Consider the following 25324-nt stretch of genomic DNA (forward strand, 5'->3'; position numbering starts at 1 on the left):
TAACAGTAAACATGCTTGTGAGTTGGTTTTTTATTAGCATGTATTAGCTATATTCAACAATGGATTTCACACATGTATTTTGATTACATTCACCTCATTACTCTCGTCCCCTTCCCAGTGCTGCTGATCCCCTTCCTCTTTTCAACCAGTCTTCCCTCTCCTTGAATGCCTTCCTTTTGGGGGAGTGAACCAGTGAGTTTAATTACTTACAGGAGCTTGGATGGGGAATTCTGTACAGGAACATTGATGTCCTACCAATGTCTACAAGACTGAAGATGTCTCCACATTTCCCTGCAATCATTTCTTGCTTATAAATTCCTAAGGAAGGGTTGGGCCTTGTGAGTTTCTCTGCACTCCATGATGTAATGTTGATGGGCCCTGTCTTGTGCAGATCTTGAACAAGCAACCATAGCTTCAGAGAGTTCCTGAGTATAATATCGACATCTGACTCAGAAGACAGCACTCTCCAATGGTCTGCCGCTTCCTCTGACATTCTTTACACTCCTTCCATGGTGTTTCCTGGGTTTTGAAGGAGGTAATGCAGACATCTCACTCAGGATTGAACACTCACTGTCAGTGTTTTCAACACTTTGACTAGTTATGACTCTCGGCATTAACTACTTCCCACTGCAAAAAGGAGTTTCTCTGGCCAGGCTGAGAGCAGCCAATGGGTAAAAACACAAGTATTTAGAAGGGATTTGGTAGATACATCATGTCCATTTAGTAAAGCAACAGCAATAGCTTCTCCTCTAGAGCCTGTGGCCTCCCTAGCCATGGGCTTTCAATGAGGCTTATAGCACTAAGGATGAATCCTTCCTGTGGAGTGGGCTCAAATCCAATCAGAACCTGCTTATTCTGTTTCATTAAGGTTGCTTGGTGTCTTGGTTACTTTCTATTGCTGTGAAGCCACACTATAGCCCAGGAAACTTATAGAAGAAAGGGTTTATTGGGGGCATATGGTTTCAGAGGGTTAGAGTCCATGGCCATCATGGCAGGGAGTGTGTCAGTAGGTAGACATTGCACTGGAGCAGTAACGGAGAGTTTTACACACACACACACACACACACACACACACACACACACACACACATACACACACACACACACAATGAGTTTAAGACTAGTCTGGGCTTCATAGAAAGTTCCAGATCAGTTTGGGTCACAGAGTGATACTATGTCACAAACAAAACAAAATATAATTTCTCTTCTTTTTATTTATTGTGGTGATCTGAATGAAAATGGCCACAGGGAGTGGCATTATTGGAGGTGTGACCTTGTTGGAGGAAGTATGTCACTGAGGAGCGGGTTTTGAGGTTTCAGAAGCTCAAGTCATTTCTAGTGGCTCACTGTCTCTTCTTGCTGCCTACAGATCCAGATGTAGAACTCTCAGCTCCTTTTCCAGCACCATGTCTGCCTTCCTGTTGTCATGCTTCCTGCCATGGTGATAATGGACTAAACCTCTGAACTATAAGCCAGCCCCAATTAAACATTTTCCTTTGTAGGAGTTTCCATGGTTATGGTGTCTCTTCATAGCAATAAAACCCTAAGGCACTCAGCATACTAAAAACTTTATATTTATCTTAAAATAACACACACACACACACACACACACACACACACACACACACACTATATCAAAGTGAACAGATATTCTGTTGGCTTAAGCTCTGTGGATCAACTGCTTACAGAGCCACTAATATAAATTACGGAATATGTATCATTATGGTATGCCAAAACTATGTGAAACTTGGTTAAATATTTATTTTAGATGCACACAATTTATTGTTTTTAGTAGTACTTATTCATAGGAAGGAAAAACAATTTTCTAGTATCTTAAATACTGGATTGAATAAAAATACTTATTTTTCTGCTTTTCTATGTTTTCAATAATATATATTTTAAATATACATGTAGCTTACAATATATTTTTAATGGATTTTTTTCATACAGTATCTTCTGATCATGTTTCCCCCCTTCCCCAATTCCCCTAAGAGCCTCCTTCCTACTTTCCTACCCACTTAGATTTATGTTATCACTCTAAAATATACAAATAAACCAAACCAAACCAAACCCAAACAAAAACCCAAGAAACACACACACACACACACACACACACACACACACACACACACACACACACAAACTCCACAAAATAGAAATCAAAATAAATAAGCTAAAGATTAATAAGACAAAAATATGCCCCAAACAAAGTGAAATGAGATTAAAAAGTTTACAAAAATACCATTGAGTTTGTTTTGTGCTAGCCAACTACTACTGGGCACAGTTAATATACCCAGTGAGACCCTGTGATGGTTTGAATGAAAATGGACCCCATAAGCTCATAGGGAGTGGTGCTATTAGGAGGTGTGACTTTGCTGGAGTAATATGGCCTTGTTGGAGGAAGTGTGTCACTGTGGGGGTGGGATTTGAGGTCTCATATATGCTCAAGCCATGCCCAGTGTCCCATTCATTTTCTGTTGCCTATGCAAAATGTAGAAATCTCAGCTACCTCTCCAGCACCATGTCTGCCTGCATGCTGCTGTGTTCCACCATGATGATAACAGACTGAACCTCTAAACTGTAAGCCACCCCATTAAATGTCTTCCTTTATAAAGGTTGCAGTGGTCATGGTGTCTCTTCACAGCAATAGAAACTTTAAGACAGACTCCTTTTTGAGAAAACTGATTTTTATTTTGCCAGTGTGTATCAATTACAGATAGTTTCTTGGTTAAGAGTGGAAGCCCATGTCCACTTCCCCCTCTCAGTGCTAGGACTCCTGATGTCAACCTGTGTTGGCCCTGTGCATGCTACCACAATCTCTGTGAGTTCATATGTTCATCAGTCTTGTTGTGTTTGGAAGACACTGTCTCCTTGGAGTCATTCATCACCTCTGACTCTTACAGTCTTTCAGCTTCCTCTTCTGCATAGCTCCCTTTGCCTTAAAGGGGGGGGGGGCTTTATGAAGATATTCCATTTAGTAGTGAATGCTGCAAAGTTTCTTATTCTCTGCACAATGACCAGTTGTGGGTCTCTACGTTAGTTCCCATCTACTGCAAGAAGAAGCTTCTCTGAAGAAGGCTGAGCGAGGCATTAATCTATGGGAATAGTAGACAGTCATTATGAGTCATTTTAGTGCTATGTTCTTTCAGTAGAACAATAGAATTAGATTTTCTCCTAGGTCCATAACCCATCTCGTCTCAGATTCTTGCTCACTATAGGAGTGTCAGGTATGGGCTGCTCTCATGAAGTGGACCTTAAACCCATCCAGAAAGTGGTTGGTTGCTCCCATAGCATTTGTACCACTATTGTACCAGTATGTCTTAAAGGCAGGGTGCTACTGTAGGTCACAGAGTTTGCAGTCGGGGATATTGACTACATTTGTCCACTGGTAACATGAAGAGTACCTTCCAGTACTGTGAATGATAATCAGCAGGGGTGAAGCTTCTACTTGGGCACTAGCTCGACTTGCTGATGTTCAATGATGTGTGTAAGTGTTGTCTCAGCAATAGGGCCTTACCATCAGGCTATCCCTCCCCTTTTAAATCTAATTTTATTAATTTGGTTCTTCTCTCTCCATCTTGTAGTTAATTTGGTTTAAGATTGATCAATCTTGTTGGTTTTCTCAAAGAACCAACTCTCTGTTTAATTGATTTTTTTTGTTTTTGTTATTGTTTTTTGTTTCTCTTTCACTGATTTAAAACCCTGAGTTTATTTATTTCTTACTGCCTACTCTTTTGGGGTGTTATTGCTTCTTTTTGTTCTGGAGTTTCAGGTGTATTACTAATACAAGAGCTCTCCAATTCTTTTGGTACAGGCACGTAGTTTTATGAACTTGCTTCTTGGAACTGCTTTTGCCGTGTCCCATGAGTTTGGATATGTTGTATTTTCATTTTTAAATTCTAAAAAGTTTTTAATTTCTTTCTTTATTTCTGTCTTGGTCCATTTTTCATTCAGTGGTGAGTTGCTCAATTTCCATGAATTTGTGTATTTTCTGTTGTTGATATCTAGTTTTAATCCATGGTGGTCAGGTAGGATGCAAGGAATTATCTCAGTTTCTTATATCTGTTGAGACTTGATTTGTGTCCAAGTATGTAGTCAATTTTAGAGGAAGTTCCATGGGATACTGAGAGGAAAGTATATTCTTTCGTGTTTGGGTGAAATGTTCTGTATGTATCTGCTAGGTCTATTTGATTTATGATGTTATTTAACTTCAGCATTTCTCTGTTTAGTTTTCATCTGGATGGCCTGTCCACTGGCAAGAGTCTGGTATTGAAGTTTCCTGATATTACTGTATAAGGTTCAATTTGTGATTTTAGTTGTAGTAATGTTTCTTTTATAAGCTCTGGTAACCTCGTTATTGGTGCATAAATGTATAGAATTTCAATATTCTCTTGGAGATTTTTTCCTTTGATGGATATATAATCTCTTCTGATTAGTTTTGGTTTGAGGTTTATTGTTTCAGATATTAAAATGGCTACACTTGCTTGCTTCATGGGTGCATTTACTTGGAATACCCTTTTCCATCTTTTTATTTGATAGTGAACTGTGTTTCTTAGATGCAGAAGAAAGATGGATCCTATTTCCTAATTTGAGCTATTAGTCTGTGTATTTTTATTGGTAAATTGAAATCATTAATATTGAGAACTATCAATGAGCAGTGTTTATTGATTCTTGCTATTTTGTTGCTATGGTATGGATTCTTCCTCCTCTTTTGATTTGCTATTCTGGGGTTAGTTATTCCTTAGGTCTTCTTGGGTGTGGTAACCTCTTCAGACTGAAGTTTTTCCTTCTAGTTTTTTCTGTAGAGTTGTATTGGTAGATAGAAATTACTTAAACTTGATTTTTATTATGGGGTGTTTTTCTTTCTCTGTCTATTGTGATTGATAGTTTTGCTGGTTATAATAATTTGGGCTGGTATCTATGGCCTCTCAGAGTTGCTAGAACATCCATTTAGGCCTCTGGTTTCCAGTGTCTCCATTGAGAAGTTAGACATTATTTTAATATGTATGCCTTTATATGTGACTTCGTCCTTTTCCCTTGCAGTTTTTAATATCCTTTCCTTGTTTTGATTAATAGGTGCTCTGAAAAATTTTTTTTCTGGTCCTCTCTATTTGGCGTTTATCATGATTCTTGTACCTTGAAAGATATCTCTTTCTTTAGACTGTGGGAATTTTATTCCATTATTTTTGTTAAAAATATTTTCTGTGCCTTTGTTCTGGATTTCTTCTGCTTCCTCTATACAGATGATTCATAGATTAGGTATTTTCAGTGTCTCAGATTTCCTGGATGTTTTGTGCCTGTAGATTTTTTAGATTTAATCTTTTCTTTGACTGAGCTATCCATTTCATCTACCTTGTCTTCAGCACCTGAGGTTTTTTCTTCCATATCTTGTAACCTGTTGATGAGGCTTACCTCTGTGGTTTTTGTTTGATATCCTTAATTTTTTATTTACAGTTTTATTTCAGCTTTGGTTTTCTTCATTAAATTCTGCTTTCAAGTCTCAAATTAGTTCTATTATTTCATTCAACCTTCCCTATTTCCATGGACTTCATTAAGGGATTTATTCAAATCTTCTTTAAGGTCATTGAACATATTCCTAATTGCTATTTTGAAGTCCCTGCCTTGTGCTTCAACCATATTGCATTTCTTCAGGCCTTCTGCAGTAGAGTTACTGGTTTCTGGTGGAGGTTTATTATCTTGGCTGTTCATGTTTTCCTTCCTGTGCTGGGGCTCAGGCATCTGGAGTTGTGATATTTGATGTGTTTCTTGGTGTCAATGTCTGGTCTTGTTTTTATTGAGTGGGTCTTCTGTTCTTTGGTTGCTGTTGCCCTCTCTGGATCCTAGGCAATTGTGGTGACTGTGGGGTGCCTGATAGAGAAAGCTCGGGAGGTCAGCAGTTGACAGGAAGGACGGGAGATGGCCTTGGAAGAAAGCCTGAGAGGGGCCTCAGGAAAGAGCTAGGGGAACCAAGTCCACACCAGGAAGCAGAGTCCCAGGGAAGGGAGATGGGGTGGGAGGAGGGGCTCCCACAAGCAGGCTGCTACAGGACTATGAGTAAGTTTGAAAAGATTAACAGAGAACAGAAAAGATGATGAACATCACCTGAGTCTCAGCCCACTGTGGCCACTGTGGGTCCCTGGGAGAAAGTATCTCTTCAGATTGGTAGTTGACACAAATAGAGAAGAGCTAGAAAGGGAAGCTGAGAGGGATGGAGAGAAAGAGCTATGCTGGGTCTACACAAAGAGGCAGAGTCCAGAGCTCACACCTTAGTCCACACATAGTAGGCAAATGGAGAGAGAACACTGCGAATGGCAGGAGTCCTGAAATCTCAAAGCCCACCTCCACTGACACATCTTGCCTTACCAAGAGTTACTATCACTGTGATGAAATACCATAACCAAGAGCAACTTTGAGAGGAAAAGATTCATTTGGCTTACACATCCAGAATTGCAGTCTATTGAGGGAAACTAAGGTAGGAATTCAAATTGGGGTGGGAACCTGGAGGCAGGACCAGCTGCAGAAGCCATGGAGGAGTGTTGTTTACTGGCTTGCTCCTCATGGCTTGCTCAGCCTGCTTTTTTACAGAGCCCAGGACCAGCAGCCAGGTGGCACCACACACAGTGGATTGGGCCATCCCCCATCAATTACTAAGAAAATTTCCTACAGGCTTGGCTACATGCCAGTCTTATGGAGACAATTTCTCATTTGAGACTTCCTCCTCTCAAGTGCCTATAGCTTGTGACAAACTGACATAAAACTAGCCAGCACACACTTCCTCCAATAAGGCTATATCATCTAATCCTTCCCAAAGAGTTCCACAAACTAAGGACCAAGCATTCAAATAATTAGCCTATGAAGGTCATTCTCATTCAAACCACCACAGTTGTCTTCTGAAATTTTACCTTTCCTGTTTTTGGACATCTTTGCTTAATTCCTTTTTCTGATTCTGTGTTGACCTCCAATTAGGTAAAGCAGACATCTTTCCCCATCTTCTTGAGCTGAACTTGTATAGGAGTCTGGCCAGAGATCTGGTGGCCTTTACTACTGTTTTCCCTGTCTGGAGATGCAGGTAGCTGTGGTCCTAGTCTACTTATGCTGTTCTGAGCTGGAGGGAAAGCTGTGGCGTGTACCACTCCAGGCTCCCATCTCCACTCTCCTCTGCATGGCTACACTGGAATGGACTGGCCTACCAGAGGCTCACACCTGGAAGCACAGATGCCAGTGCCTTGTATCAGTACCTTGCTTCTTTTCCCATTGTTGCTCTAAGATACCCTGACAGAAGCAGCTGGAGGGAGGAAAGGCATCTGTTAGCTCACAGTTACTATGCTACAGTCCTTCATAAAGGAAGAGTCACTGCAGCAGGAGCTTGAGAGAGTTAGTTACATTACTGTAGTTGGGTTTTCTGTTTTTTAACTCTTAGCTCTTTGGGGGACCTTCCACATAGCTCCCAAATAAATACATGGAAACTTATTATTTCTTATGAATACCCAGCCTTAGCTTGGCTTATTTCTACCTAGCTTTTCTTAACTCAAATTATTCCATCTACTTTTTGCCTCTGGGCTTTTACTTTTCTCTATTCTATATGTCTTTCTTTCCTTCTTACTCCATGGCTGATTGTGTTGCTGGGTGGCTGGCCCCTGGCATCCTCCTCTCCTTCTCCCTTTCTCACTCTCCCTCTTCTTCTTTTCCTTCTTTATTCTCTGCCTACCAGCCCTGCCTATTTCTCTCTCCTGCCTTGCTATTGGCCCTTCAGCTCTTTATTAGACCATCAGGTGTTTTAGACAGGCACAGTAACACAGCTTCACAGAGTTAAACAAATGTAACATAAAGGAATGCCTTACATCTTTGCATTGTTAAACAAATATTCCACAGCATAAACAACTGCAAAACACCTTTAACTAGTATTCCACAACACTTTGCATCTGTAATTAAGAATAGAGAGGAACCAATGCATGCTGCTGCTCAGCCCATACCCCACAGTACAAGATCCTAGTCAGGTTGGGAATAGAGAATCCAATCTTCCAGGGAGCTTCCTTAGAAAGTCTGGGGCCTGGTTGGACATATGAACAAATACCTTCTGTCCAAGTAAACTGAGGCACCAGGAGGTCCCTTTCTGATCTTGTGACACTGTTGAGTGCAGAGCCTCCAGTGTGGGATGTCTCAATTCTCTGTTGGTGTCATGGAGTCTGGGCTTGTATTTTCTCAGGTGCTAGGATTTTCAACTAGTGATGGAAATAGTACTTATCAGAATTGCTGCCAATGAGTGTTTTTGTGGAGAGGTAACAACCCAGGGCTCCATGTTCTATTTATTGATGTCAGTATTAACAAGGATTGCTTTGGTGGCAGTGAGGAAACTTGTCAGAGGTAAAACAGAATGAGAAAAGTCAGCTGGCTGCCACTGCAGCTGTCCACACAGTGAGGTTAAGACTCAGCTGCCACTGCACCTGTCCACACAGTGAGGTTCCGACTCAGCTGCCACTGCACCTGTCCACACAGTGAGGTTCCGACTCAGCTGCCACTGCACCTGTCTACACAGTGAGGTTAGGACTCGACTACCACTGCATCTGTCCACACAGTGAGGTTCTGACTCAGTTGCCACTGCATCTGTCCACACAGTGAGGTTCTGACTCGGCTTGTCACTGCATCTGTCCACACAGTGAGGTTCTGACTCAGCTGCCACTGCACCTGTCCACACAGTGAGGTTCGGACTCAGCTGCCACTGTACCTGTCCACACAGTGAGGTTCAGACTCAACTGCCACTGCACCTGTCCACACAGTGAGGTTCCGACTCAGCTGCCACTGCACCTGTCCACACAGTGAGGTTCAGACTCAGCTACCACTGCACCTGTCCACACAGTGAGGTTTGAACTCAGCTGCCATTGCATCTGTCCACACAGTGAGGTTAGGACTCAGGTGCCACTGTAGCTGTCCACACAGTGAGGTTCCGACTCAGCTGCCACTGCACCTGTCCACACAGTGAGGTTCCGACTCAGCTGCCACTGCACCTGTCCACACAGTGAGGTTCCGACTCAGCTGCCACTGCACCTGTCTACACAGTGAGGTTAGGACTCGACTACCACTGCAGCTGTCCACACAGTGAGGTTTGAACTCAGCTGCCACTGCACCTGTCCACACAGTGAGGTTAGGACTCAGCTACCACTGCACCTGTCCACACAGTGAGGTTCCTACTCAGCTGCCACTGCACCTGTCCACACAGTGAGGTTCGGACTCAGCTTGCAAAAGCATGGGAAATTCACACAGCAGCCATGCATCTGGAAAGTGAAGTCAACAAGGGTTACTGAAGGAGGGGGTCTACAATCGGAAGGAAAACATGAGGAGTGATTTCCAGTTTTACATTCATTAGGAAGGACAAACAACTACCATTCTTTTTACTCTGTGTGTGTGTGTGTGTGTGTGTGTGTGTGTGTGTGTGTGCGTGTGTGAGTATGGTCTGTGGGTGTGCACATGCCTGTGTCTGTGCGTGTGAGTATGGTCTGTGGGTGTGCACATGCCTGTGCCTGTGCGTGTGTGCAGAGGCCAGAGGAAGATGTTGAGTGTCTTACTCTACCCTTCCCCACTCTGGTCCTTTTTAAAAAAATTTACATTGTATTTTCCAGAATTATTAAAAATTTCAGCATTAATCCTTTAAAAAAATTCAGCATTGGGACTTTCTGAAGAACAAAATTCAAATTCAGGACCCAAACATGGGAATGATTAATAATCTTTTTTTAAAGCTCCTTTATTTTATTCTTTACTTATTTATTTTTTATTAATTAAAATTTTTCATTTATTTTACATACTAACCACAGTTTCCCCTCTCTCCTCTCCTTCCATTCTCCCCCCACATCTAACCCCCCCCCATCAACTTCTCCGTCTCTGTTCAGAAAGGGCAGGCCTCCCATGGGTATCGACAAAGCATGGCATACAAAGTTGAGGCAGGACCAAGCTCCTCCCCTGCATCAAGGCTGGGCGAGGCAATCCAGCATGGGGAATGGGTTCCCAAAAGCCAGCTCAAGCGCCAGGGACAGGTCCTGATCCCCTTGCTAGGAACCCCATGTACAGACCAAGCTACACAGCTGTCGTACACATGCAGAGGGCCCAGGTCGGTCCCATGCAGGCTCCCTAGCTGTTGGTCTAGAGTCAGTGAGCTTCCACGAGCTCAGGTCAGTTTCTCCCTGAACCTGGAGCTCTACTGGCAGCCAGTAAGCACTGTGGTGCTCCTGTCTCTGCCCTCAGGGTGCTTGTGTGTGGCCATACACAGTTCTTCACATGGCCACTGGCTCCAAACTCAGATCCGTATGCTTGCAAACCTTCTCCCCAGCACCTCAGCTTTCTTTACAGTTTTAGCTAGACCCTACGAGGTTAGTCACCATATACCACTTGTGTTTCCAACAAATTACATCACGCTAATGTTAAAATTGTTTCATTGCTTAAGCACATTACAATGAGCTTGGTTGACTCCATTAATAGCTCTGTGTAAATGCTAGTGTTTTGAGTTTTGGTTAGCACAGAAAAACTTGGCTAATTCAGCCAGATCCCACAACTTACTTCAATGGTCCAAACATTGTAACATTTTCAAAAGAGGCAATTCATGACACAGAAGTTCAAAATGCATCTCACACTAGATTAAGAAGCAGAGCCCATCATAAGACTTGCCATAAAGCTTGACAAGATAGTTTAAAAAGCATGGCACATATTTGTAGCTTAATGTTTCCATAATGGTTGACATTTTAATTTTCTAGTAGATTAAACATATCCATTTAAGTTAAAACTTGCATTATTTCCTTGGCAAAACTCCCTCTCTTAGCTAGTATAAATACTACTTTATTTCCAAATCACCCCTTCTGTTGCTAATAGAATACTAAAGCTAAACTTTCACAACAACTTAGTCTAATTGAAAGCGTTGAAGAATTATGGTATTAAGTAACCTAATTTAAAATTAGGTAGGGACAGGATTGCAAAGCACAGGTGGGCTTGCTCATTTTTTTTGTGTGGTTATCTTAAATAGCATTTGTTATTTAATATGAATGGAATGGTGTCAAACTAACTATTTGCCTCATGAGTAAATACCTCACAGTTTGATAGCTATCTAGATAAATGGGGAAAAGCACCACTTTATGGAAATGAGTCCTCTTCAAACCATGCAACTCTGCATCCTCCATGTTTTCCCATTTGAGACAATCTCTCATGGTATCTGAAGGCTTAAGGTTTCCAAAACAAAGGCTTTTTAGGATTGGTTTTGGGGTAGCCAGGCCTCCCCTGGCTTTTCTCTTTCATGAGGAAAGACTCTTAATTCTACAGTAAGCCAAGACAAGTCCAGATGAAGGACACAAAGACAGAGATAATGTATTTATTCTTTATTATTTCTATCTTTGCAAGATCATATTCTAGTAGGAAAAGCAGATACAAAGTAACAAACATATAGCATTTTATGAATTATAGAGAAAAGCAAATAAGCAAAATGCTGGCCTGTGGCAGAAGACAGCGGTCAGTTCTGTTTTTGATTCCAAGTTAAAGTAAGAAAGTGGAATTGCCAGCAGGTTGTTCCAACACATTAAAAAATGCAGTTGCCGAGCTACAGCCATAGTGTATCCCTTAGTGCCTGTGGTTGTGGCAGAAGTAGCCGCACTCACACTAACACTGCAGCACAAGGCTGAGCTATGGAGCTTCATGCAGAGGCCACCGGGTCATTAAATACAATGTCCAGGGCACGCAATGGAGAAAGGTAAGATCCGGGAGGCTAGGGAGGTTGTTAAGGGTAGCACAGCACAAAGGACAAGTTAGAAGTCCAAACTCAAAGTCAGCCTGAACTCTTGGTCCCTAAGGCATCAACCACACGTATGATCCCATCCTCTGCCTCAATACCAGGAATTATGAAGCCACCTCCCCGTAACCTAAGGTGCGTTTCATTAATCCTGTCATGCTCCACTCATTAATTCAACAAGAACTGAGTAGCTGTTGATCCTCAAAGATGGAGCCACCAATTAGTGTTGCCTCCGTGGAGGAATTCATGGTCTGGTGTGGCGGAGAAATATGACAGAGTTGATTTCTGAAAGCTCTGATCAGCGTCATGATAGCATACTGTGTCAAAGTCCCTCTAAATTCAGAGCTGTGCTGTAGGGCCTCAGATTGTTTCGATTTACTATCTTGAATTATAACTGCATTTTAGATCATTAAATGTGCACACACAATTAAAATAAAATGTATATGAACAATGCTGATTCTTAATCCTGAGGCCTCCTCCTCTCTCTACCCTTCCCCTCCTTTTTTTTTTTTAAAGATTTATTTATTTATTATGTATACAGCATGTATGACCGCAGGTCAGAAGAGGGCGCCAGATCTCATTATAGATGGTTGTGAGCCACCATGTGGTTGCTGGGAATTGAACTCAGGACCTCTGGAAGAGCAGTCAGTGCTCTTAACCTCTGAGCCACCTCTCCAGCCCCCCCTTCCCCTCCTTTTTAAATTGTTATAAACCCAGGGCTTCACTCAGAATAGGCAAGTATCCTACTACCGTTCTAACTCCAGCCCTACTATTTCCTTCCTAGAGACTTTGACTTGACACGCTATGAAAAGATGTAGCATTTAAGTTAGATCTTGAGATATGACTTATATGCTGCCCAATGAGGAGGGAACGGTGTTCAGGGTAAAGGACAAGTTACACAAAGGTGCTCCGCAGGAAGGGGAAGCAGGCCCTGGACCATGGCACACATGTGTGTGGTCCACAGCTGCACTTTGCTCTTCAGTTCTGAGCCTGTGATCATGACGTTCTCATCACTGGACAGTTCCCTGATCCTGTGAGCTGAAGGACTCTGTACTTTGGAGAAGCACAGGAAGTTTCTGAAGAGAGCAGTGGAAGAACCACAGATCTCAAAGACGCTTGTGTTGGTTAAAGAGAGGAATTTCAGGACGATAGTTTAGTTGTGAAGAATGGGAGAGGCTTAGGGCTGGGAGAAGGGCATGACCCAGTCTGTAAAGTGCTTGTCTGGCAAGTATGAGGATGTGAGCTGAACCCCAGAACACATGTGAGAAGGTGGACATGACACTTGTTTGTAATCCCAGCACTGGGGACACATATAGAGAGGCAGATCCCTGGGGCTTGCTGGCCAGCCAGCCTGGCCTCCTTGATAAGTCCTAAGTCCCAGTGGGTGAACCTGCCTCAAAAACAAAACAAACAAAGACAGATGGCCCATGAGGAAAGAGTCCTCTGCCGCCTCGTGTACACGACAATTTGCACATATTATAAAGAGCAAAGGGGGGTGTAGCAGGTGACTCAGTAGTTAAAGACCCTTGCTGCCAGACTGTGACAACCTGAGTTCAATACCTGGGACCCCCATGGTAGGAGGATAGAACCAACTTCCACAAGTTGTCCTTTGAGCTTCACCTGTGTGTCACAGCACACACACACACACACACACACACACACACACACACACACACACACACACGAAAAGATGTGAAGATGAGACAGAACGGCCAGTGATGGTCTGAGATGTGTTACCTGAGAAAGTGAGTGCTGCTTTTTACCAAACTGGAGCTGAAGGAACTCAGGTTTGAGCCTCTTGAGCCACCACCCTACCTCTTCTTCACTCGCCCTCACTTGCTCTCACGCTGGCTGCAGGTATGGATGCCAGCAGGTCATTTCCAACACACTGAACTAGAACTGGCTTTTGTATCAGTGCTGGGGAGCGGACTTTGGAGTCACAAGGATTCAAATCATGGAGGATCTTGAGCAGGAGAGGTGGCCACTGAGTGTGTAGAGAAAAGTGGACCAGAGTAGAGTCTCATGGGGATGAGGGCTTTTGCACTTGGAGTACTGAATTGGAAGACTGGACAACCAGGGAACCAGAGACCAAAAGACCGCGAACAGTTTCTGGAAGGCTGAACATGATAGTGGTGAGATCACAGGGTGAACAGGAGAAGGGAAGACGTTGCTCATCAAATGAGCTTCTACACAGAGAAGTCAGGAGAACGTTACAGAACCAGGAGAAAGTGCTTGTTGTCAGCGTCATGAGGACTGGGCATGACCATAGATAGCACTTGAAGGTCGGGTGTGGCAAAAGGGGAAACTGGAAGCACGTTAATTTATCATGAGGCACAAAGGAATGTAGAGACTCAATTGTGTTGTTGATTTGGGGTCCATGGCCTCAGGGTAACACATGAACAGAATTAGAGAAGTTGGGAGAATTAGATGAAGTTGTTTTTCCCTGTTCTCTTTATTATGAGATAGAAAAGAGATTCTTTTAGGCTAGGATGCTTTGAAGATTTGGTATCACATAAGAGTAGAAATAGGCCGGGCGGTGGTGGCGCACGCCTTTAATCCCAGCACTTGGGAGGCAGAGCCAGGCGGATCTCTGTGAGTTCGAGGCCAGCCTGGGCTACCAAGTGAGTTCCAGGAAAGGCGCAAAGCTACACAGAGAAACCCTGTCTCGAAAAACCAAAAAAAAAAAAAAAAAGAGTAGAAATGTTGGCAGTTCAGCTGAGATCTGGCATAGTTTGTGTGGAAATACCAATCTCTATATCACCTACTGAGAGCCCATCGTGGGAATGGGGTGTTTGGAACCCAATTCAAACAATCTAATCTCATCTAGAAAAGTTCGCCTCTTCACGTATTCCAATTGCAGGTCACCTAGAATGGCCTGGCTCCATCATTTGTTTCTATAAGTTGTGTGCTGGTTGTGTAAGCCATGGGGGAAAGTGTGTGAGAGTGCTGAACTGGAAAGCTGGGCACAGGCATGCAGTCACCACGCTTGGGCGGCAGACGCTGAAGATCACTGAGTCAAGGCCATCCTCGGTTCTGTAGGGATGGTGGACTTAAAGAAGGCTCTCCCCAGAGAACTGCAGGCCCTTCTGTGGCATTCTCAAAGAGCAGGTGACCAGTTCTACCATTCAGTCTGAATCTTCATTCTGAATCTGTCTACAAGCCAGTCTGGCCCATTGGCACACGCTGTACCAGAACATTCAAAATACCCATGTCTTCTTCCCAGTTGCTGACGTCCAGTTCCAGGCCCTACCCCTGCTCAGGAGAAATCCTGACTGAGTTCTCTTGGGGCAGTGAAGTTTTTGAGCCATACAGCTAACTTCACATAGCAGCGGTCCTCTTTGCTGTTCCCCTTTTCACTCTCTTCTTCTTCCGGGTTACACTAGATGCTTGTAACACTAAAACCGCGAGCCAGGAAGCAACGTTTTCACAGCTTTTAGAGAAAATGTATAAAGCACAATGTTTACCACCTTAAGCAGTTTCATCGATATAGCTCATGATGTTACATTTACATTGTTTTGCAGTCACCCCCACCCCCCACCCCCTGAGATCTTTCAATTTGCAAAACTAAAATTATGTACCTGTCACTCAACTCTGTTTGCCCTCTTCTTCCAGCCTCCATTAACTACATATCTCCTTCCTGTTTAGGTCATGAAAGTGAAGGCATATTGTACCCATCCTTGTGTGTGTTCACATGTGTAGAAGGTGCATGTACGCATACACGCATATGGAGACTAGAGATCACTGCTGCTGTCATCCTCTATTGCTTTCCACCTTAGGTTTTGAAACAGGGTTTCTCAATGTGACTGAAGCTCGACAATCCAGTTAGACCGGCTGGGCAGAGAGCCTTAGGGACCCTCCTGTCTCTGCATCCCCAGTGCTGGGGTTAAAGGTGTATGCCCAGGTCCAGCTTCTTACATGGATGGATACTGGGCATTGAACTCAGGTCATTATGCTTATACAGCAAGTACTTTACTGACTGAGCTATCTCCCTAGCCTCTCATATTTGTACTTTTGTGAGTGGCTTATTTTACCTGGGATGTTAGAACTTCTTTCTTTGCATTACTGATGGTCCATTGCCTATGTGTATGCTATTCTGTATCCATCCATCTTTACTCACACTTGGAGTGCCTCTGTCGTTGATACTGTAGATAACACTGCTTTGCATCTGGGTGTGGAGACAATGGTTGAGACACTTGCTCATAAAGCTTGCTTGCTATTAACAGACATTTCTCAAAAAGTCTTGGTTTTCAATTTGACATTATTTTTATTTCAGCAATGCATGAACCAAAAAGAATCAGAATTCATTTCTATTTTTTACAACTTCAACTCCATTTGCCATGCTTCTGAGTGTTGACAATATCTTGGGAAGCCAGGTGGAGAGGCACACACTTGCAGTCTAGCTCTTGGGAGACCCAAGTAGCAGGATTGGGAGTCTAAGGTGAGCTTAGATGTGGCAAGACCAGGATTCCTAAGATAAGATAGTCTTGGAGAATTTACAACTTTCTAGTCACTTTAGTTACTAAAGACTAGTCTAGTGCACCTTGGTGCTTCTTCTGTTTTCCTCCACCTCACGCAGCCTTGTTTTGAATACTATTGCTGGAAGGGCACAGGTTTCATTTTATTGAGTTGTATGCTAGCAAAGAGATTAACAGGTAGTTCTGATTTTTTTGTCTAAAAACTTTTATGTATATAGATGTTTTGACTACATGTGTATTTGTGTACCATGTACATGCCTGGTCCTCTGGGACTGGAGTTATAGATTGTTGTTAGCCACTATGTGGGTGCTGGGAATTGAACCCTGATCCTCTGGAAGAACAGTCAGTGCTCTTAACTGCTGAGCTGTCTCTCCAGTCCCTAATAATTCTGTTTTTAAGGGTTTTGAGAAACTTCCACACACAGTTGCATGGATTCTCTTTTTCCATATTCTTTCTAGCACTTGTTATTTTTAGTCTTTTTAGTAACAGCCATTCTTTCTGTATGTCAGGGTGATAGCTTGTTGTGGTTTTTTTTTTCATTTAGTGTGTGTGTGTGTGTGTGTGTGTGTGTGTGTGTGTGTGTGTGTGTGTGTGTGTGCTTGCATGTGTGTCTGCTACAGCACACATGGGGGGGTCAGAAGATGACTTGTGAGAATTAGTTCTCTTCTTTCATCATATGACTTCTAAGGAACTCGGGTTATCGGGCTTAGTGACATATGCTTTTACTTAGTGACATATACCTTTACTTAGTGACATATACCTTTACTCGCTGAGCCAGCAGCATACAGGGTTTTGATTTGTGAGATTAGACAGTCCTTTTCTTGTCCCTGTCAGCCATTTGTATACTTTTCTTTGTGCAATGTCTGTTTCAGTCTGTTGCCCATTTTTATTGGTTTTATATTGCTCATTAGTATGTTTTCCTGACACATTCTAGATGCCAAACCCTTGTCAGAAGCACACTTACAAGTATTTCCTGTAAGTCATTCTCCTTTCTGCTGATTGTTTCTTTTACTGTATCTCAACACATTGGAGAGCTCCCACCCTATTTCTTTCCTTTTATGTAGGGTCTCACTATGTAAGACCTTCAACTTCAGGCTGGCCTTCAACCCAGAGAGATCCCTTGCCTTTTCACCCTTCGTACTGGGATTGAAGGCATGACCATCACACCTTGTCCACCTCCACCCATTTTTGAGACAGGGTCTTGACAGGTAGCTCAGTTGGAACTAGAACCTACTACATGGCCTGGAATTCCTCTTCTTGCTTCAGCCTCCCAAACTCTAGGATTAAAAATCTGAGACTCTGATTTGCAGGTGAGAAAAACAAGGCACAGAAGACTAGTAACCAAGCCACCAGCTTGTTGTTACCGGAGCTCAGCAAGTCAGGTTCTCGAATTTGTATTCCTGACGACTTCTCTGATCCATTGTTTGGTAGATGTGCTGCCTAGATTTTGTTCCCTTGACAAAAGCTACAGCCACCTGGGAAGAGGGAACCTCAGCTGAGAAAATGTCTCCACCAGATTGGACTGTAGACAAGTCTGTGGAGACCTTTTTTTTTTGGTTAATGATTATGTGGGAAGGCCCAGGCCACTGTGAGTGGTCTGGGCAGGTGGTCCTGAGTTGTGTAAAAGAACAAGTTGAAGAAGCCATGGAAGAGCAAGCCAGTGAGCAGTGCTCCTCCACGGTTTCCGCATCTGTTTGACTTCCTGCCCTGACTTCCCTCCATGGACTGCTATAGTGACATAGGAGCTAAAGAACCCTTTCTTCTCCAAGTCCCTTTAGTTCACGGTGCTTATCACAGCAAAAGAAAGAAATCAAGGGCAGTAAATAGTTTTTTGGGGAAGGGCGGTAATCTTTGTCTTCATTTCTGGTGGTTTCCACCAGGTCAGTTCCTAGAGGCAGGATAACTAGGTCAAGGGCTACATAGAATTTCGGACTCTTAAGACATGTACTATCACCCTCTGCAAGGTTCATGCCAATCCAAGTTTATACCACACTTGGAAGAGCCTGTCTGTTCACTGGCACCTACCAGTTAACAACCTTCAATTTCTTCTCTCTCTGAATGGTTAAGAAAGTCTAAGGCTCCAGGGCTCTCTGAAAAGCAAACAAAGATGGTGTAGTCTGAGACAATGTGGAGTCATGGAATACAGCAAAGATCATTGTATTCTTGTTTCTTGACCATACATAAATGAACTTCCTGTATTATTACTGTACATAAGGAAATTACTAATGTGGGTGAGTATACACTACAGCCACTCATGTCCAAGGTCTGGAAGTCATTATACCTGTTACAGGTGTCCATCCAAATGTGGCCTTATTTTGACAGTTGCTGCCATGGCTGATATTTATGGCATTTCTCAAGCTTTTAGGCAGTTAAAAGTCCTTTTATATTAATAACTTTATATTGCTCTTTGGTTTAAACTAGTACAGAAAATTTTCCTGCTCACATATATTTTAACTTAGCATTAGTTGTATGTACTGGACATAGAATGTCAGACTGGGACTGTATTTCCAGGTAATGGGGGCAAGTGAACCCTGGCTTTTTAAATCCCTGAAAGATGCTTTCTTTACTGTTACCCTGAATTCAAGGACCAATGAACTAGTGGCCAGAAAGCCCCACCCTGTTTTTATTTGGGAAAGTTGAGGACAATTTTTTGGCAATAGCAGAGGATAAAGGACATGAGTAACGTCTGCGATCATTTGTGTGGCTTTGATTAGAAATATAAAATATCCCTTGTGATTGGATGAAACAGAATCATCCATCTCTTTCTGGGTCTCTACGAAGGAGTTTGTTTTCTCTGGTTTTTGAGAGAATCTTCACTGAGTCCCCCGGGTTTCACTGTACTTCGTTAAAGTTCTGTGTTTTAATTACAGGTACAGCATAGACTCTAAACTGCTTTTTTAGATTCCTGGCAGAAATGCCATGCTGATCAGTGACCTGGAGTAGAGAACAAGCATTGTCCCTCCACAGCACAGTGTGTGAAGCCTGTGTTGTTTGCAATTCCTTTCCATTTTTTAGTTTTTAAGTGCGACTCTTGGTAGAAGCCTTAGCCTGAACACAATGCTGCTGTTAATAGCGAATGAAATGTCTGAAACTGTGCCGAGGGGGAAAAGGAGTAGGCGGAAGCATTTCCAGCGACCACTGCAAACCACAGGCTGCAATTATCTGCAGCTGAAAACAAGTCGCTTTTAATGTGTCCATTTGGCCGAAAGAAGAGAATTACAGAGCTCTGCTCTCCTCTCCCACTCTCCGCTCTGTCTTCTCCTCCATCTTTATGTAGTTTATCATCCATAATTTCAGGATGTATTTTGCCTCTTTAAGCTGTTTTATCTATAGGCTTATGAGGTCACTCATGTGTGAATGTCTTTGTTAGGCACCTCACCTTTTGCCTTGATGATAGAAAATTGATCAGGACTAAAGTACAAGCTCAATAGACAACCCTCTTGGTCCTTTGTCTAGGAGAACAGCTACATTGAAGGCCATGAGCAGGTAGCTATTAATATGACAGGCGCTCTATCTCCCACTGTAATTTATAATGAAATACCTAATCTCCATTATTTTGATCCAAGCAGGCGATCCCATGAAAAAGTCTTTTCATCCAGTTCCCAATGGCTGTTGCATGAGAAATGGCAAACCAATAATTTTTGTCAAGTTTTTTAAGCCAACAGAAATGCTTTCCACGGCTGCGGTTTCAAAAGGCAGAGATAAAGCTCATTCACCGCGATGAATGGAAAAGCCATCTGGGGTTTTCTTTTTGACTTCCTTCCCTTTTCTCCATCCTTGTAATCAAATTTGAGCAAAATGAAATGGGGCTTTCTATGAAAGTACCTTTTGTTGATCTGAACGAGCTGGTAATTTACAAAATACCCTTCCTTTGTGGGGAAGGCTAAAGAAAGAAAGAATCCGTAGCTTTTAAAGCCGGGCCTTAGTGGGACTCTAAATGCAATGAAAGCCGTCTGTGTGGAGAGATTGAAATGCATTTCAAAGCCAGGCCTGGCTAGGGGGGCACTGAGAACAGACCTATGAGCTTTTCGTAGGAAGGGAAAAAGTGAATGGAGAAGGGGAGAGAAGTGGGGAGCAGTGGACGGGGAGTTGAAGTCACCGTGGTTCTGTGGACTCAGTCGTCACCAGTGGGGCCGAAGTTGGATGTCTGCAGTACACGAGGCTCAGCAGACTGAGCTGGGAAAGTTTGGAGCTCCGTTCGATTGTAAAGAATGTCGCCTGCCGAGGGTGTGGTAATTCCTCCAACTTTTTCTTTCTGTCCTTGTGCTGGGCTCTTGTGGGGCTGCCTCAGGAAAACCTGGAGATGTGAATTTACAGACGACTAACACTTGCTTTCCCCTCTTTTTGCCTGCTAGATTTCTCCTTGGCACCGACCCCTTTTCACCCATCGGAACCAGAAGGATGCAGATAAACGTCTTAAGAACAGTAAGTAACGTGTGCCGTTTTCTTCTGTCCCTGCTCTGAGCTGGTTGCCGTAGAGCTGAGGTTTGATTGTTGCAGGAGTTTGGAATAAGCACGCATGCCGTGAAGGGAAGTGGGTTTCCTGCCATATTTGCGTTGTTTGATGTGAATTCTGGGCGACTTGGCTGTTCTTTACAATATTCTGTGGTGACAATGAACATTCTCCCTGATGCTTCCTCTTGTGTACTGTGTGATGCTGAGCTTGTGTGGCATGGAACTCACGCGTCCTAGCAGAGCAGTTTAAGATTCAACGTGAACATCTCAGGCTCCGGAGATGCTTCTGTGTGTACCATTGTACACTGTAGTTTTAATTCACAGTCATCACGATTTCTCTCCATTTATGAACGAGGTAAAATTGTTGTGTAAATTACATGAGCTTATTTCCTCATGATGAACATCCAGAGAGAGGCGAGAGTTGTTTCCGTATGAAAAGTCAAACAATTTTAAAGGTAACTTAAGCAAAATTTCTTGTCATTTAAATATTTCAACGAACCGTAATTAAAATACAAAAGTAGTTTCCCCTTTGAGAAAGTGAAAAGTGCATTTTTTAACTTCCTGAAAATCAGACGGATTTGTTATCTGAAACGTTATACCTTGGATTAGAGCACATGCCACAGGTAATTTTTAAAAAGGCAAATGGGACATTGGCATATGTACATAACCACAATGTTATTGTAAGTTTGAGAAATAGCTCAGTCAGAATGGAGCAAGGGTGCACAGCCAGTACTAATGTCTCAGGTGGCTTGAAGGGTGTTTATATTGAAGATCACATTACTAAAGCAAGGCGGCCGGCGGCGGGGGTGGGGGGAACCCCAAAACCCCACAGAGGCAGCCTTCCTGCTTCCAGAGCCAAGAGCAAACCAACCCAGTGAATCCCAGGGCTTTAATGCCGTTTAACCCTTTAGGTCCCTGGCTGGAGGTTTTTTGGTTTTGTTTTGTTTTTAAATAGAGATGATGAAACACAGAACCCAGGACTCAGGTAATCTCACACGAGTCTTGGCAAGGACTAGCCCTGTCTCTTCTAACTGCTCCTCTCATGGAATCTGAGTTCCCGGAAGTTTGCCTCAGACAGGCCTGTTTTCCACACGTTTCTCTTTCCCAACTTCCCAAAGCCACCTCTTTGCCCATGGTTTTGAGCCATTGCTGCCTCCTAACGCCTAACTTTAAAACAGCATGCTTGGCAAGCTGCCAGGATGGTGGCAGTGGGGCACTGGTTTGTGCTGGTATTGCAGTTTCAAGGGGCTTTATCCCTGATTAACAAGAGTCCCTAGAAAGCAGACTGAACCCTGAAGGATGGGACTGGTAGCAGGAAGAGCAAGTCAGTGTGTCTGGTATCCTACGTCAGTTTGGTAGTGTGGTGCTCTGTGTGGCTGACCCCCATCAGTGATGCTCTGTGTGTGCACTGTTGACCCCAGTCATCTCTGACCCACATCAGCACCTGGGCACTGGTGCTCTGTGCACTGCTGACCCACATTGGCACCTGGGCACTGGTGCTCTGTGCACTGCTGATCCACATCAGCACCTGGAGAGTGATGCTGCGTGCACTGCTGACCCACATCAGCACCTGGAGAGTGATGCTGCGTGCACTGCTGACCCACACTGGCACCTGGGCACTGATGCTCTGTGCACTGCTGACCCACACTGGCACCTGGAGAGTGATGCTGCGTGCACTGCTGACCCACATCGGCACCTGGGCAGGGATGCTGCGTGCACTGCTGACCCCATTAGTACCTCGGCAGCAATATTGTGTGCTGTCTGCTGCTCTCGTGTACAGTCAATGTTTCGTTTCGCATAATTTACCTTGAATCTTGTCTGTGAGTACTTCTGGTGAGGCAGAGATGTTCTATGAAGTGTTTCTAAAGAAGGTGCTAAAACATGTGACCAGACCAGAGAGCCCAGAGGGCCGATCTGTTCAGCCGATGGACAGTTAATTGCCTGCTTAATTTATTGAGGATTTTTGGTGGCTCTTGTTAGAAGAGCAGTGAGAATTTCCTCTTCCCTCAGGTTTAAACAGTATTCTGTAAAACCTGCATGCTGGGGACCTGGAGAGCTGGTTAATTCCCAAGTAGTGACTGGAAATCCAGGAGCACTGGATTTCTTACTTGCAAACTCCTGTTCTTTGCCATAACAACTGACACACCACCTATTTTCTTCTTTGTAAAGCCCAAACAACCACCAATCAGCTAATCCTGGGGGCCTTAGCAACCTAAGATCTGTGTGGTGTCCTCAAAAGTTATAAGAAGGGAGGGAAAAGGTGAGATGTCCATGAGCTCTGATGGACCTGAGACTTATTTGAAGGTTTTGGTGTCTGCCTGTTTGTTAGGGATGCTTGGAGCCTTGTGTATGGAGCCAAGGCTGCCTTTCCATTGGTGATGCCACAGGGCTTCCACTGTTCTGCCAGGGCCTATAGGACCCCAGAGGAGGAGCTCAAGCTGGCTTTTACTTCCCCAGGCAAGTGAGGGCCTGTGCCTTGAGGCTCTGATGCACTCTAGGCTGCCCAACCAGTGGCAGTGGCTTGCTTGTTCCCTGAGTTCAGGGTACAGAAGAAGGACTGGCCAGGCTGTGTGGGTGCTGTTCTGAGCTGCTCACTAGCATGTAAACAGAATCTCACTCTCCTTAGGTGTCAAGTGGGATGCTTCTGGGCAGGTGTGGGAGGTGACTTCTCCTTGTAAACATGGTGATAAGAAAAGAGTTTATCTGGTAATGAGAAAAGAGTTTCCTTAGACATTGACATCACTACCAAATCCAGAGGCAGCCAGGTTCTGATGAGTGGGATCAACACTAAGATTGGTCCAGTTGATGGTCACATGACTATGATACTGGAAGCGTGGCTGTGGAGGGGAAGGTACCAACTGCCACCACACACTAAAATTGTAATGGGAAGATGGGCGACCCAATACAGGGAACAGGGAATACCTTCTCCTGTAGCCCCATCTCTTGCATATGTTTTGAGGTAGTTACTGTAAACAACTAGGGCTAAGACTCAGAGGCAACAAAGGCACATTTACAAAAAGGTCACATATCAATTGTTTTGAGTTAAGCTTCTTTTGACTCAATGTTGACAGCAGCAAAAACAAAAATGGAAAACCCATTATCACTCCCACATTGTCTATCATGCTGTTCCCCTCACAGATGTGAAGCCATTGTCTCACAGAGGGAAAAGCAAGGTCAGAGGGAGTCGATACTTGTCTCTGGTCATGCAGGAATCCTAAGTCTGCACTGACTGAACCGAGGCCTCTGTTCGTCTCACACCTAAACCTTTGGGAGTTGACACAGAGAGAGGTCTGGGGCTCCCATACTGCCTCGTGTGTGTCTGTCTCTGTCTTAGTTCACTTCCTACTCTTGTGATAAAATGCCCTGGCAAAAGTCACTTAAGGGAGAAGGGTTTATTTGACTCACGGTTCTAGGGTAAGCTCAGCATGGAAGTCCCGGCAGCAGAAGCTTAGGGGACTGGTCACACCATGTCCAGAGCTGGGAAGCTGAGAAGGGTCAATGCAGGCTGGTCCTAAGTTCTCCTTCTCTATTTATACAGTCCAGGATCTCACCCAGGAAATGGTGTCATCCATAGCAGATGAGTCTCCTTACCTCAATTAATGTAGTCAAGGGGCTGTTTCTAAGCTGATTCCAGATCCAGTCGACAACCCACATGAGCAACCCCAGCCTCTTTCTAGTGCTTGTCCTAAGCTAGTCCAGAGCCACAGACCTCAGTTCTTCCCTGAAGTTTACAAGATGAATCTGTTTTTGTGGGCAAGACAATGCAGAGTGGAGATGTTCCTGTGGGGAGGGGATACATGGAGGGGAGGATTTACTATGAATATCCTGCCAAGCTTTCTTGAGCTTCCTTACAGAACATTCTGGTCTGCAAATGTTCTTCGCTTGTCAGTACAGGACGTCTACCTTTTACTCCTTTCTTCCTGTTCCACACGGCGTTCCTAGGTGTCTTGCTCTGCTTCTAGAGCCCACTTTTGTCTCCATCCTTAACTCACTCTGTTCTAGCACACAAGTTTGTCTCAGCACCCAGAACTGAATGTGTGCATCTCAGCCCAGCACCGTACTCAGCTCACCTCCCAAAGTCTGCCTGGCAACAGTTCTTACGTTCCTTAGTGGGAATGGGCATGGTGTGCGAATACAAACAATCCAAAAAGTCACACATTTTCCTTGAAGGAAAAGCACTCAGGCCTCTAGACATTGTCCTGCAGGCGTATTCGACAGTAGGACTTTAGGCAGGACACAGGGACCTTCTCCTCCACAGAAGCACTCAGGGATCTCATTGTTTCTAGTTCCTGTGATGACTGAGTCAAAGGTGAAAACCCAAGCCCAAAACAAACCAAACAACTCATGAAGCGTTGGTTTGCATGGGGCCAAGACCAAGGTCTTAAAGAACAGATTTTAACAAAAGCTGAGGGTAGAGGAGCTAGCACAGTTGGAACATTAGAAGGAAATAAAGAAAAAACAACTTACCAAGTAACACCATGCTGTGACTGAGTTTGAGTCTTCTTTGTCTGTGCGTATCCTACAAATTTCATCCCTTCTGGCAATGAGAAATGATGCTCTAAGTCTACACAGTAAACAGCCAAGGACAAATTAGGTCAGAGATCATGTTTAGGAGGAGAAGATGGCTTGG

General features: G+C 43.8%; 1 protein-coding gene across 11 annotated transcripts in view; it reads left to right on the forward strand.

Annotated features, from left to right (window-relative positions):
* The window catches only part of Sox2 (SRY-box transcription factor 2), a 621552-nt gene that overhangs the window by 82594 nt on the left and 513634 nt on the right, over positions 1–25324 (forward strand). For 7 of the 11 annotated variants that reach the window (XR_008216420.1, XR_008216414.1, XR_008216412.1 and 4 more), the window contains exon 2: positions 20595–20664. The gene's annotated coding sequence lies outside the window, so the exon portion shown is untranslated. Of the gene's footprint in view, positions 1–19683; positions 20472–20594; positions 20665–25324 lie in introns of those variants that run through there. The other 4 variants (XR_008216422.1, XR_008216407.1, XR_008216406.1 and 1 more) reach the window with 4 other exon arrangements.

This window comes from Peromyscus californicus, unplaced genomic scaffold (assembly GCF_007827085.1).
Source record: "Peromyscus californicus insignis strain IS unplaced genomic scaffold, ASM782708v3 Scaffold_9__1_contigs__length_137607984, whole genome shotgun sequence".
Taxonomy (NCBI): Eukaryota; Metazoa; Chordata; class Mammalia; order Rodentia; family Cricetidae; genus Peromyscus; species Peromyscus californicus.